At 42.7% G+C, this 11030-nt stretch overlaps 1 pseudogene; it reads left to right on the top strand.

Moving 5' to 3' along the window:
• The first annotated feature begins 4095 nt into the window (after positions 1–4095).
• Positions 4096–4193, top strand: LOC147341400 (U2 spliceosomal RNA; annotated as a pseudogene).
• The last annotated feature ends 6837 nt before the right edge of the window (positions 4194–11030 follow it).

Raw genomic sequence — 11030 nt, 5'->3', positions numbered from 1 at the left:
GCAAAAAGCAAAGGAGAAAAGGAAAGATATAGGCATCTGAATGCAGAGTTCCAAAGAATAGCAAGAAGAGATAAGAAAGCCTTCCTCAGTGATCAATGCAAAGAAATAGCGGAAAACAACAGAATGGGAAAGACTAGAGATCTCTTCAAGAAAATTAGAGATACCAAGGGAACATTTCATGCAAAGATGAGCTTGATAAAGGACACAAATGGTACGGACCTAACAGAAGCAGATATGGACCTAACAGAAGATATTAAGAAGAGGTAGCAAGAATCCACAGAAGAACTGTACAAAAAAGATCTTCACGACCCAGATAATCACGATGGTGTAATCACTCATCTAGAGCCAGACATCCTGGAATGTGAAGTCAAGTGGGCCTTAGAAAGCATCACTACGAACAAAGCTAGTGGAGTGATGGAATTCCAGTTGAGCTATTTCAAATCCTGAAAGATGATGCTGTGAAAGTGCTGCACTCAATATGCCAGCACATTTGGAAAACTCAGCAGTGGCCACAGGACTGGAAAAGGTCAGTTTTCATTCCAATCCCAAAGAAAGGCAATGCCAAAGAATGCTCAAACTACTGCACAATTGCACTCATCTCACATGCTAGTAAAGTAATGCTCAAAATTCTCTAAGCCAGGCTTCAGCCATACGTGAACTGCGAACTTCCTGATGCTCAAGCTGGTTTTAGAAAAGGCAGAGGAACCAGAGATCAAATTGCCAACATCCGCTGGATCATAGAAAAAGCAAGAGAGTTCCAGAAAAACATCTATTTCTGCTTTATTGACCATGCCAAAGCCTTTGACTGTGTGGATCATAATAAACTGTGGAAAATTCTGAAAGAGATGAGAATACCAGACCACCTGACTTGCCTCTTGAGAAATCTGTATGCAGGTCAGGAAGCAACAGTTAGAACTGGACATGGAACAACAGACTGGTTCCAAATAGGAAAAGGAATACATCAAGGCTGTATATTGTCACCCTGCTTATTTAACTTATACGCAGAGTACATCATGAGAAACGCTGGACTGGAAGAAGCACAAGCTGGAATCAAGATTGCCGGGAGAAATATCAAGAACCTCAGATATGCAGATGACACCACGCTTATGGCAGAAAATGAAGAGGAACTAAAAAGCCTCTTGATGAGAGTGAAAGTGGAGAGTGAAAAAGTTGGCTCAACTTTCAGAAAACGAAGATCATAGCATCTGGTCCCATCACTTCATGGGAAATAGATGGGGAAACAGTGGAAACAGTGTCAGACTTTATTTTTCTGGGCTCCAAAATCACTGCAGATGGTGACTGCAGCCATGAAATTAAAAGACGCTTACTCTTTGGAAGGAAAGTTATGACCAACCTAGATAGCATATTCAAAAGCAGAGACATTACTTTGCCAACAAAGGTCCATCTAGTCAAGGCTATGGTTTTTCCTGTGGTCATGTATGGATGTGAGAGTTGGGCTGTGAAGAAGGCTGAGTGCCGAAGAACTGATGCTTTTGAACTGTGGTGTTGGAGAAGACTCTTGAGTGTCCCATGGACTGCAAGGAGATCCAACCAGTCCATTCTGAAGGAGATCAGCCCTGGGATTTCTTTGGAAGGACTGATGTTAAAGCTGAAACTCCAATACATTGGCCACCTCATGCGAAGAGTTGACTCATTGGAAAATACTCTGATGCTGCCAGGGATTGAGGGCAAGAGGAGAAGGGGACGACAGAGGATGAGATGGCTAGATGGCATCACTGACTCGATGGATGTGAGTCTGAGTGAACTCCGGGAGTTGGTGATGGACAGGGAGGCCTGGCGTGCTGCGATTCATAGGGTCGCAAAGAGTCGGACACGACTGAGCGACTGAACTGAACTGAGCTGATGCCATACAGAGTTTGCACATGATTTTGGAGAAAGATACCGCTAGGGCAGAGGACAGTGTATTCATGGGGAAAGGTTGCCAGGATGTCCTTCTTCCTCTTCTCTCCCCGCAATCCCAATTCATCAATACGGATTAGCTCAAACACCAGCACTGCACAATGTGTCTGAGACTCTCTGACCAATCGCACCACTACACACAAACACACACACATCTACGCACATGGCACAGAAAATACTTCCTCCTCAATGCTCCCATTTCACCTCTTAATTGCTTTCATCCTGGCACCTAGCAGGATTTAGTGAGTGAACTTATATATTATGTCTTCTTCTTCAACTAGAACATGCCATCTGATCAAGAGCAGAAAATGCGGGGTGTTTTTTTTTTTTTTTTTGGTTGGTTGGTTTAAGCACCATCATTCCAGAGACTGGATGCACCCACTTCTCTTTGAATGTGGTTTCCTCAGGTTGATTTCTTTTTTTAAAATTAATTTATTTATTTTAATTGGAGGCTAATTACTTTACAATATTGTGGTGGTTTTTGCCATACATTGACATGAATCAGCCATAGGTACTAGAACCCTGTCCCGAACCCCTCTCCCACCTCCCTCCCCATCTTATCCCTCTGGGTTGTCCCAGTGCACTGGCTTTGAGTGCCCTGTTTCATGCATCAAACTTGGACTGTGCATTGAACTTGGACTGTGAAATGCATCTATTTCACATATGGTAATATATATGTTTCAATGCTATTCTCTCAAATCATCCCACCCTCACCTTCTCCCGCAGAGTCCAAAAGTCTATTCTTTACATCTGTGCCTCTTCTGCTGTCTCGCATATAGGGTCAATCGTTACCATCTTTCTAAATTCCATATATATGTGTTAGTATACTATATTGGTGTTTTTCTTTCTGACTTCATTCTGTATAATAGGCTCCAGTTTCATCCACCTCATTAGAACTGACTCAAATGCATTCTTTTTTATATCTGAGTAATATTCCATTGTGTATATGTACCACAGCTTTCTTATCCATTCATCTGCCGATGGACATCTAAGCTGCTTCCATGTCCTGGTTATTGTAAACAGTGCTGCGATGAACATTGGGGTACATGTGTCTCTTTCAATTCTGGTTTCCTCAGTGTGTATGCCCAGCAGTGGGACTGCTGGGTCATATGACAGTTCTGTTTCCAGTTTTTTAAGGAATCTCCACACTGTTCTCCGTAATGGTTTTACTAGTTTTCATTCCCACCAACAGTGTAAGAGGGTTCCCTTTTCACCACACCCTCTGTAGAATTTATTATTTGTAGACTTTTTGATAGCAGCCATTCTGAACAGTGGAGATGGTACCTCATTCTGGTTTTGATTTGCATTTCTCTGATAAGGAGTGATGTTGAGCATCTTTTCATGTGTTTGTTAGCCATCTGTATGTCTTCTTTGGAGAAATGTCTGTTTAGTTCTTTGGCCCATTTTTTGATTGAGTCGTTTATTTTTCTGGTATTGAGCTGCATGAGATGCTTGTTTAGTTTGGAGATTAATTCTTTGCCAGTTGTTTTGTTTGCTGTTATTTTCTCCCATTCTGAAGGCTGCCTTTTCATGTTGCTTATAGTTTCCTTCATTGTGCAAAAGCTTTTAAGTTTAATTAGGTCCCACTTGTTTATTTTTGCTGTTATTTCCATTACTCTGGGAGGTGGGTAATAGAGGATCTTGCTATGATTTATGTCGGAGAGTGTTCTGCCTGTGTCTTCCTCTAGGAGCTTTATAGTTTTTGGTCTTACATTTAGATCTTTAATCAATTTTGAGTTTGTTTTTGTGTATGGTGTTAGAAAGTGTTCTAGTTTCATTGTTCTACAGGTGGTTGACCAGTTTTCCCAGCACCACTTGTTAAAGAGATTGTCTTTTCTCCATTGTACATTTTTGCCTCCTTTGTCAAAGATAAGGCATCCATAGGTGCATGGATTCATCTCTGGGCTTTCTGCTTTGTTCCATTGATCTATATTTCTGCCAGTACCATACTGTCTTGATGACTGTAGCTTTGTAGTATAGTCTTAAGTCAGACAGGTTGATTTCTCCAGTTCCATTCTTCTTTCTCAAGATTGCTTTGGCTGTTCGAGGTTTTTTGTGTTTCCATACAAATTGTGAAATTATTTGTTCTAGTTCTGTAAAAAATACCATTGGTAGCTTGAACGGGATTGCATTAAATCTATAGATTGCTTTAGGTAGTATACTCATTTTCACTATATTGCTTCTTGGCCTTTTGGCTAAGATCAAGTGTAGTATCTGTCTTCAGGCTGACTTCTGTTTGATCCAGCAGGAAAAAACTTCTCCTCTGAGCCCCTGTCTCTGGCAGGAATCCTCTGAAGGATAGCCTGAGGCAAGGATCTGGTGTCTCCTGATGGACTGGTAAGGTATGGGAGGGAAGGCAGGAAGTCACAGGGTTGGGATCTCAGGGCAGGTCCACCAAGGAAGGTGGCTCAATTACCTCCCATGAGGCACTTCTGAGAGCTGGCCTTTCCCTGGCAGAGAGGTGGGCAGGGGGTGGTGAGGGACATAAAATCCATGCATTTTTGGATCTCTGGGTGTGCATTCACAGAGATGGATGGAAGGGGAACATAAAATGGGTAGGACAAGGCTACTGTATGCTGAAGCTCTCTCTGCAGGTTCCACAGAAAATGTTTTATCCATCTCTGTACCTGGTGTGGTGCATAGTAGGAATTCAATATACATTTGTTGGATGGAAGAAATTGCTATTCTATTTTCCACAGACAACACAGCAAGCTGAGTCTGATTCTGCTCCTGTAAAGGGGTGGTGTTAAGATTTTCCTCCTTACCACTTTTGGAGACTATCAGACACACTGCTTCCCACCATTGATTTCTATTCAGCTGAGATTTGTGCAAAGCCAATGAAGGAGGAGCTATGTTTATTATTTGTTTGCAACACATTCCAGTGAATGCTTTGGTATTCAAAATCCACTGTACTTTTGCCTCATTTATTTCTAAGAGAGAAGTCAGGAGATATTCTTTGCCCTTTAAGTAATGGACATGGGAAGTCAACAAAAATACATTTAAAAACACATGCATTCACTTTTCATTTGTCCGAGTTCAAAATTAGATGTTTCTCCTCCATTATCTCATAAAAGCGTGTGATTTATGAAAGAAACTGAAGTGAGTGTCATTAAAACTGATTACCCTAAGTGAATAGTGATGTATTTGTGGGTATGCAATGTGATTATGATGTTAGTGAGAGTAATCTAATGATCAGAGGGATAATGTGATTTTGTGGTGTTGATAAAAGACTAAAAACAGAAGCCCTTGGTGAAATCGCACCTCTGATCTGAAACAAGCCCCAAATGATGACGAAAAGGACATTTGTTTTGACACCACTCATGGACCTAGTGCCCAGGAAGACAGTGCCCTCAGACTGCCCCAGCTGCTGAGAGTCCAGTCTCCTGCAGATCTTGGAAACTGGGAGAGAGAAGGGAGCACACAGCAGGAAGGGGAAAGAATTTTCTCTGAGAGGGGCCTTCTCCACAGATGCTCCCAGTCCCACCAGGAGTCACCACCTGCTCCTTCTTTGCTGCCTGGCGCCCTCCTTCCCTCTGCAACCCCTTTGGTCTGGGTCTCGCCGCATCAGTGGTCCTCCTCCTCCTGCTTGTGCATCATCACTTTCTCACTCAGCCGTGGATCCTCCACCTCTCAGCATTTCTCAGCTTTGAGAATGACACCGTCCATCCTCCCTCCTTACATCCCCCACCGAATGAGTAGGACATGCACCCTGACCTTATTCCCTCTCCTGCCTTGCTGCCCCCTGCCTCCTAACTCCTCTGAATATGGATCTCATCCTCCTATTGTACTGGCCTGAACTGATATGACGCAAATTATTAAATGCAACTGCTTCTTGTTTCTCCATCATATCTAAGCTCTCAGAGCATTTGATGACTTCTTGAAATTCTCTCTGCATATGCATCCCCACTATTTCCCTCTCCTGGCCTCTGCTTACTCTCTAACAACCCCCTTCTCCACCTCCTGCTGCCTACGTGTGGGCCGATTGAAGACTTTGGCCTCACCATTCCTCTTGTCTCCCTTAGAGATGCCTTTTTTTTTCTCCCACGACTTAGATGACCACCGCTCTGCAGCTGCCTCTGAAATCTAGGACTCCAACCAATCACGTTGCTCCTGGCATCCATTCCCATCAGCACACAGATATAATTCCCTCTTTGCTCTTTGCCCTCTGCCTCTGTGGCATGGTTCACTGCAGTGCTAAGCATTTTTCCATGACATCCAAAGTGAGAAGAGCCAGATAAAACCAGGCTCAATATTTAGCTCTGCCACACACTTCCTGTCTGACCTGGACAAGTTTCCTATACAGTCTGAACTCCCATTTACAGAACCAAAAATAATAACTCATTGTTGCCTTGCATGGTTGTTGTGAAAATTAAAAGCATTGATGATCATCACCTGGCCCATAATAATTATTTCTTATGTTTTAGCTGTTATTATTAATGTACCCAGTGAATGTTTTATTCCCTGGCTTTATTCCCTGGTGGCTCAGTGTTAAAGAAACCACTTGCCAATGCAGGGGACGCAGGTTTGACCCCTAGGTCAAGAACGTTCCCTGGAGGAGGAAATGGCAACCCACTCCAGTATTCTTGCCTGGAGAATCCCATGGAAAGAGGAGCCTGGTGGGCTACAGTCCATGGGGTCACAAAGAGTTGGACATGACTGAGCAACTAATCAACAACAATAAAAACAAAATGTTTATTTAATGATGGGGATGCTTCAGGTACTGTTGCAGGAAGGTGAGATGGGACAGGAAGTTTGAAGACTTTTCACATCCTACAATATCAAGCACAGACACCTCCTCCATAGGGACCAATGCAGCACAATGAAGATGACCAACCTTCATAAAATATTACTTTTTTTAATGTTTGTTACTACAGAAAGCATCCAGTTTAATCCCATTACTGTATATAAACTACTGTATACAAACCCCATTTTGAGGTTATTCCAGTTTTTGTTTACTTAAATAGAAAACAATTACCTCAGTGAAAACTGCACAGACAGAATGTGCTCTTAGGGAAGGAAATCATTATTTGATTCTCCTGAAATTAAAGCACATTCTACTCCCCAACTCAGCCAGGTTACCTTCTAGGAGATAACAGGCTTTTTCTCTTAAGTAACTTTCTCATACAAATCAAGCAGTCAGCTTCCACCAGTGGGAGAGGGAATCAGTACTCTGATTGGCAGTTTGTCTTTGCTTCATTGACTGCTCTGGTTTGTTGTTACCTAAGCTCATTTTTTAAACAAATCTTTTCTTTTGTGATAGTTTTATATTTACAGAGAAGTTGCAGAGTTCCTGTACACCCATCATCCAGTTCTGCCTAATGTTAGCATCTTACATAACAATGGTACATTTGTCAAAGCTAAGAAATTAATGTTGATAATACAATATTTTAAAGTTTAAAAATAAAATAAAATTAAAATTAAAATAAAAAAATAATACAATATTTTAAAGTTTAAAAATAAAATAAAATTAAAATTAAAAAAAAGAAAAAGAAATTAATGTTGATAAATTAGTATTCATTAAACTACAGACTTTATTCGGATCTCCTTAGTTTTTCCACAAGTGTCTCTTTTTTATTCTAGGATCCAATTCAGGATACCATATTGCATTCAGTCACTATGTCATTTTAATATATATTCCATTGATATTGCATAAAGTCAGATAATTACTCTCAAAAGGTTCTGTGCCCTAGAACAGTATAAAAAACCTGGGAGAGTCAATGTAGGGTGGAGAAAACTGATGAAAATGGAATTTAGGCCCATCATCCAAATAAGCAAAATTAGTTGGAAAAAAATTTTCTCAGATAGTGCCAAAGTGAAAGGTTAAACGTTTGGTTTCTTCCTTCTCCTCCCAGCCCAGAACTTTCTCTAGTTTTGCCTCCCCTGGGAGGTTGAGCTCTGGTTGCGTGGCAGGAAGGAAGCCAATTCTGACTCCATGTTGGAACTGTTTCTTTGATTTGCTTTTCATTGCTTTTGTTATTATAATCATACAGAATGGTTTGCCTTAGGGAATCATGCCCCTCGGCCTGACTGGTAAACTAAAGTTCCTTTGTTCAGAACCCCACCCACCTGTGGATGGCAGGAAGGAAGAAATTAACACATCCTCTGCCTGAGGCTTGCCATTCTAGGAGATATTTGCAAGATTAATAGCCCTTTTTCTTTGCTTCCTCACCTCCCCCATCTTTGATCTATACAAGAACCTGGCATCCAGACCCCAATAAGATGGTTATTTTGAGGCGCTAGCCCGCCATCTTCTCAGTCTCCTGGCTCCCCAGTTAAAGTCTTTTCCTTGTCTCAACATCTTGTCTCTCAGATTCATTGGTCTATCGTGTGGCGAGCAGAGCGAGCTTGGACTTGGTAACAGTTGCACCTCCACGTTTCAGTTTTGACTTAAGCAGTTACCTGATTCACCTTCAAATTGGGAGAAACAAAGAGTCGTGTTCATCTTTTCTGGAAACTCAGCTGTGTGACCTTGAGCAAGTCCATTTAGCCTTTCTTGGCCTCAGTCTCCCAGCTGCACAAGCTGAGGTTTGTCAGTGGTTGACGAGGGCTGGTCTGTGGATCTGTTATCAGAATCAGCTGGAAAGTTTGTTGCAGTGCTGATTTGCAGATCCTGCCCAACTTATGAATATCTGGGCAGTTGGACCTGAGGCTCTCTATTTTCACACACACACACACACACACATATACAGTTACCATGGGTGATGTGGGTACACAGCAGACTCTGGGGCACATGGGGTTAAACAAACTGCATGCTTGCATGGGTTTGTTAGGTAGTTAGAGCAGGAAAAAGGAGTCCAAAATGGTGGTGGCTAAAAGACAAAGAAAGGGAAAAGCCTGTGAAAACGGAATAAAAGAAAATCCATGGACTGGAGTGAGAATTTCAGGTAAAACAAACACGCCCCCTTCTTGGCCAGCCCGATTTGCATAAGGCAGGCTCAAGTAAGGGAGGAGACAAATATATAAGAAGAGGAAGCCAAGACAGATTGAGGCCTCTCCTTTGGGGTCTGCCCACCCTCATGCCTCAAGGGTCTACTATCCTTTGCTTGCCAAATAAAACTGAGCTGTAACAGAGCTGTGACATTGGTCAGCCATTTCAAATCTTTCCTGTCTCAAGACAGAACTGAGGAAATTACACACTCCCCTGACATATCTGGTGCCATGACTCGGATTTAACCTGGCTGAAACAACCTCAGCTCAGCCCCAGCAAGGCGGAAACCAAGCACAGCAGAAGCCCAACTTGGCGAAAGCTCATGCGGTGGAAGCTGAACGCAAAGGAAATCCAGTGCAGTGGAAATGACAACAAGCCCAGCATGCTGGAAACTGGGACAGCAAAAACAAACTCGGCAGAAAGCTCATATGGCTCAATCTCAGATTCCAGAAGACCTCCAGTTAAGGTAGGAGGTCCTCACTCCTATGGCTGGAAGGACATATGGCTAACAAAATCTTAATTCCTTTACAGTCTCTCATTTCTTATTTCCTTGAACCCTTTGTGAACAGGCGAGTGGCATACAATTGAGTGACTCCAGCAGGGGCTACTCCCCAGTGTGTCTCGAAGGCTCCACTATCTGCTGTGCCCTAGTAGCTGCTGCCCAAGCGTGTGAGGGTTCTTCTGTCCTTAACCTCCTTTGTGCCAAGGATCAGGCCAATGAAAATTGTGGGTGCAGGTCAGGCATTTAGCAGTTTTTCTGGAAAGTTATGAAAGGGGTTCCTCAGCACATTTTTCCCACTGCTTTTTCCTCCCATCCTTCAGCTCCTCTCTCCACTGTTTGATTGGGCAGGTCATCATCTTTCCATTTCTGAAAATTGTATTTGAAACCATTTACCTAAGATTGGGACTCAAACCCTTATGGCAGGGACTTTGTGCTATGCTTAGTCACTCAGTTGTGTCCAACCAGGACTTGAGCATGGCCAAAGCCCATGGTGCCTGGTTTCAGGACCTAGTGAAGCTCAGGTTCTTGATGTCTCATTGCAAAAAGAATTCAGTGAGACACAGTGATAGGTAAGAGGTAGATTTGTTTGGATTCAGAGAGAAGCACAGTCCACAGAGTGTGTGCCATCACAGAGGGTGTATGTGGTGGCCATGAAATGCATGGTTAGTTTTTGCGAGCTGGGTGAATTCATATGTTAATGAGTGGGAGGATCTTTCCAACAATTGGGGAACCACCCACTTCTTGGTCTTTTGATAGTGCCTTGAAACTGTCATGGCACCTCTGGGTCTGTCATTTAGCTTGCAGATTGAGGATCAAGGCTTAGTTGAATTTGACTTGTCTGCCATCTTGGACCCACTTGATTTTAATGGGTTTGTGTTATGACCTTGGGCTATGTCATTCTTTCAAAAGTCATGCCCTGCCCCCTTCCCTCCTGTTTCATGCTCTTTTCCTGAGCCCCATCTGGACCTACAATGTTGCCTCTACAATCTTCTGGCAGGACAATCAGGAAATAGCTGACCCTTAGGAGGGAAATCCAATCCCTTCATCTTCCATGTTTCCCACAACATGTATAACAACATCTCTCAGTGAACCCGCTAGGGCAGGTGACAGGCACACAATGCCTGCCAGAAGTCCATCTGTTGGTGACATCCATTCAAGGGCAATTGGGCTTCCAGGGACAATGTTTGCCACTTTGGGAGTTAGCTCTGAAGGCTATTTGGGGCCAAACCCTTACCACCCTTCTCCTAAAGTTACAAATATATTGCCAGATCAAATTTCTATTCCACTTTTATGGAACATCTGGTCTGTTGCCTCTTATCAATTTGTTCTTAAGCCACTTACTAACTCCTACAACCAGGACCCTGCCCCCTTGTAGGCAACATCACTCCACCCAGCTTATTACTAAAATACTCTTAATGTCCCTAACAGTACCAGATAATCCACTCCTTTGTCATTACTTCTATTATTCTATGACAATGAAATGTTTACCATGCGAAACACCCTAAATTGCTCTTATGGAAGACTAAGGGAAGAAATCAGTGAGTTACATTCCTTCAGAGCAATAAGAGGATAAGACTTATGGCTGTTTCACCAGGTTCCCAGTCTCAGGGCACAGGCTTGGATTGCTTTACATCATGGTATCTATTCCCATCTGCAGTGGACAAACTGGCAATGAGTTAA

This window comes from Bos grunniens, chromosome X (assembly GCF_055505025.1).
Source record: "Bos grunniens cultivar Pamir isolate PY7600 chromosome X, Bosgru_T2T1.0, whole genome shotgun sequence".
Classification (NCBI taxonomy): domain Eukaryota; kingdom Metazoa; phylum Chordata; class Mammalia; order Artiodactyla; family Bovidae; genus Bos; species Bos grunniens.
This window is presented reverse-complemented; position numbering and strand designations above follow the sequence as displayed.